This window comes from Abramis brama (genome assembly GCF_963993115.1).
Source record: "Abramis brama genome assembly, chromosome: 16".
Taxonomy (NCBI): Eukaryota; Metazoa; Chordata; class Actinopteri; order Cypriniformes; family Leuciscidae; genus Abramis; species Abramis brama.
Genome location: NC_139978.1, coordinates 4226913 through 4231235, shown reverse-complemented (window position 1 = coordinate 4231235; position 4323 = coordinate 4226913). Strand labels below are relative to the sequence as shown.

The 4323-nt window shown below is 33.9% G+C and overlaps 1 long non-coding RNA gene across 1 annotated transcript; it reads left to right on the top strand.

Annotated features, from left to right (window-relative positions):
- Positions 1–1902: 1902 nt before the first annotated feature.
- On the top strand, positions 1903–3698 carry LOC311066129. Its single transcript, XR_014603025.1, has 2 exons — positions 1903–2315; positions 3231–3698. It is a non-coding gene; the product is annotated as an uncharacterized lncRNA (long non-coding RNA).
- The last annotated feature ends 625 nt before the right edge of the window (positions 3699–4323 follow it).

Here is a 4323-nt window from a genome sequence, read left to right as displayed (position 1 = left end):
TTAATCACTAAATCTCTAAAATTAACAGATTGATTAGTGAGCTTTTCTCATGTGATGAACCATCCTTAAAACATTTTGAAGAAACACAACTTAACTGTTAAATTGCCAGGCATATCTGAACAGCAAAGAAATAATTAAAGGATAAATCTTCTTGCATATGCATTAAACACTATCAAACAAAATACAATAACCCACATATTTCAGAAATAAACAAAATAACAGAAGGACTGATATTGATCAGGTCATTACACTTGTTTTCTTTCTTTTTGGTCTCCTTTCCTAGAAGCAGAACTGGCTTGTATCCAATGGCATGGAGTTTCTCAAGCTGCAATGACAAGATTATGTATTTGTTTAAAGTAATAGAAAAACAACAGCAAAAATATCTAAGCATAATTAATTATTGACAAAATATAACATTATTGATGACAGCATCCAGTTTAATGCCATCAGGATTTAACTTCATGGTGAGTTTAGCTTTTGTATAACCAATGTGCAAACAGGACAGGCTCAAGCAATAGCAAAAACTAACTTTTCTATATATATATAAAAAAAAGCAAAAAGATTAATCTGACACCATAAGGGTACAATAGAACTTTTTGCAACATTAGTAACTTGGGTTTGGGACCTGATAAGATTGTGTAACCTCTGTGCAATTGGACAGTGACAGTCTAAAGATTTATGCAAAATAAAGGCAGAACCTGTGTGAATATATGACCAAATGGGTGAATGCTGCACATACATTTACAGTTGATGAGTGTACATTGAAAAGTGCTTTGAGTAGTACACAGGGCTCTACACTTACTTTTTGAACAAGGAGCACTGGTGCGCCTAAATAAAAAAATTTAGGAGCACAGACAAATATTTGGGGGCACAGTCATTTTTGTTGTATAAGTTTATCATTATAGTTTTATTATTAGAATTATTCAACAATTACATTTACAATGCTCATTGTAAGGTTAAGAACATCAGACCAAAACTTTCAAACAAAAGATTTTCATTTAATTCTACTTAATCGTCATGTAGATTTCATTTATCATTGTATGTAGGCCCTATGTATGTTTCACATTTTATCTGAAATGAAGATCATGTCTGAGTCACTTGGCCAAGCTTTGTAGCCTGGTCGTCTTGACCTCTTTCCAGCAGACAGCCAATTTTCAGCACATTTTGTAGGATCAAACAGTTCCAGGGAGGGCCCCTCTGTGCTGATCCGAATTAGTAGGGCCCTATAAAATCCGTTTTATTTTTTCCCAAATTCCGTTTTTTCCGTTTTAATTTTTGCAAATTCCGTTTTTTCCGTTTTAATTTTTGGGAATTCAGTTTTTTTTTTTTTTACCCTTTACTGTAATTTTAGTTGTAAAAAGAATGTTTTTAATGTTAATGATTAAAATGTACACAAATAAAATAGGAATGACCCTAAATTTATTGAGGTAACAAACAAAATTCTCATTTTAAGAGATGTTAAATGTGGTTTGGTTTGTTTACATTAGTGAATGAATGTATTAGGCTAACTAACATGAACCACGAGCAATACATTTGTTAATGTATTTATTAATCTTTGTTAATCTTAATCAACCCTAACCCTGTATTTTTTATGTTACTTCACACAGTGCATTAAGCTAACTAATGTTAACAAATACAACTTTTCATTTAAATAATGTAGAATGTGAAATGAACATTAATAAAGATTAATAAATGCTGTAGAAGTGCAGTTTATTAATAGTTAATGTTAACTGATCTAGTTAACTAGAGTTTAATAAATGGAACCTTATTGTAAAGTGTTACCGATTTTGTTATACACCGAACCGATTCAGTGTTGGACAGATCAGTTGTTTTAACCATTCATTATAGTGAATCAGTTTAAAAGAGTCATTAGTTCGCGAATCGGACGTATCATTAGCAGACATGGGCTGCGTTCGAAACCGCATGCTTCCCTACTATTTAGTATGGGAAAAAGAGTAGGCGAGCGAAAAAGTATGTACGAATCCAAAAGAGTAGGCGAGAATTACCTGGGCGACGTACTAATTATCGCGAGATTCGGACTTAAGTGCGTTCGAATATGCCTACTTTCCTACTATATAGTAGGCGAAAACAGTACGTGAAGGAAGCAGTACGTTCGAAACATCGATATTCATAAAAGAGTAGGCGAGAAGTTCCCGGATGGCTTACTGATTCTGGACAGATTTTTGAGTGCTCAACCGATGGATACTCTTCTATCCCAGGAGGCCACGCGAGAGGATACGTCATAAAAAAGAAGAAGAAGGATAGGTCATACTCGAACGTGACGGAAAGGATGACGGACGAGACTGTTTTCAAATGTGAGTTTTACAAATCAAATGATCGCATGTGTTGAACTACTGTACAGTAAACTGTTGAATTGTTGAAGGTGTAAAGACGCTATATATTTGTGATTTTGCTGTAAATCACATTTTATTATGGGATAGGATGAGCAGCTTACATATAGCTAACAGAGAAGCTCCAGTAAGGACACATACGTCTCCAAAGTGGATTTGCATACATTTTAAACCGTATACATCTTAAATACAATTACTAAATGTCTATTTAATATCTGGCAAGAAACTCTTCTATAAGAATTGCAGATTACTACGTCTAATAGACATGAAATAGGCATCTGAGTGATGTGTGCTATTATGTAGAACCAATCTATAAAGTAACTAAACATAAGTTATCTATTTTATTTGTCCATTAGTACTGTTGATAAATTAAGGAACATTTATGTAGGATAAAAAGTTAAAACAACCTCAACATGTAAATGTAGTGTTGAGCTCATAAATCACAGAGGTATGTGAGTCTCATGAAGCTGAATGCTGCCATCAAAGGCTTTGTGACATTACAGAAATGAATAACAACAACTATTTAAATATTAAGTTGTAGTTTATTTAAATTATTGTAATTTCAAACTGAGCTACTACAGCACTTTTCTGATTCTTGATTTCTGTGCATTTGCTGCACAGCTGTTGTGGTGGAGCAGGACCTGCAAGGAAAGATGATGGCGGCATTTGTGGAAAAAAAGCATTTTTGTCTTCTAAAAATAATGACTGCTTTTGTGTTATGTTTGTGCATTTTTGTCTTCTAAAAATAATGACTGCTTTTGTGTTATGTTTGTGCATTTTTGTCTTCTAAAAATAATGACTGCTTTTGTGTTATGTTTGTGCATTTTTGTCTTCTAAAAATAATGACTGCTTTTGTGTTATGTTTGTGCATTTTTGCAGCATCTGAAATGTCAGCAGACTGGTGTGAGTACTGAGGATGAGGAGCCCAGAGCTGAATCCTGGAGATGGTGCCATGGATGAGACCCTCCATCACTCCACCTGCCCTCATGAGACCCTCCACCTGCCCTCATGAGACCCTCCATCACTCCACCTGCCCTTATTGCCTCAGATTGTGAAGCACAACACATCACGCAACAACCTCCGGCACGAGGGAACGGCTCACCTCGGGCGGTCAGCTGATTCATCAGAATAAAGCCGCAGAATAGGAACCGCTGTGTTGAGACGGCAGAAGGATGTGGGGTTCAGTGCCTGTAGTCTACATACATGATTGTAGTTTGAATAAAGCTTTGTTTCATGTGTTGACTTGTATATGCATTTGTTTATTGTGTGATGGTGACTTTGATTCATTCTTTAACTAATTTATTAATATTTCTCATTGTTGTCAGTAAATAAAATACAATTAATTCATGCTTTATTTATTGTTTGAATGAAAATGTAGGTATGTTCGCTATATACACATCTAGAGTGTATTCATGCATAGCTATTTCAAATGAAATACATTACATTTTGTTTGTTTTATTGAATTATATCATTTTCAGTAAAAAGTAATATAATTAATTGGTCAGCATTTATCGTTGTTATTATTGTATGTTTTGGGGTGGGATAGCAATGCAATTCGTTCTGGGGTAATATTAATTTTTAATAATGATACTTAAATTTTTCGAGTATAAAATCAACAGTTTTCTCCAATCTTCGCACAGCAGCCCTTTGTGCAGACATTACAAACGCTGAGGAAAACCGTTCTAGGTAGGGCTGTCGAGTTACTGATGTTATGAGGTATATGTGTATATATATCTATCTATCTATAGGCCTATATATATGTATATATATATATATCATTCATGGGTTTGCAAACATGAGATTTTATACACAGGAAAAAACCTATAAGGTTGAATATCTAAATATATATTTTCTTAAATAATTAATTATATAATACATTTAAAAAATGCATTTTCTGTTATTTATAGGCCTGAGGGATGAAACGAGAGTTAAATTTAACAAGAAAAAGAGGAAAACATAAAGCAGTAAGCCA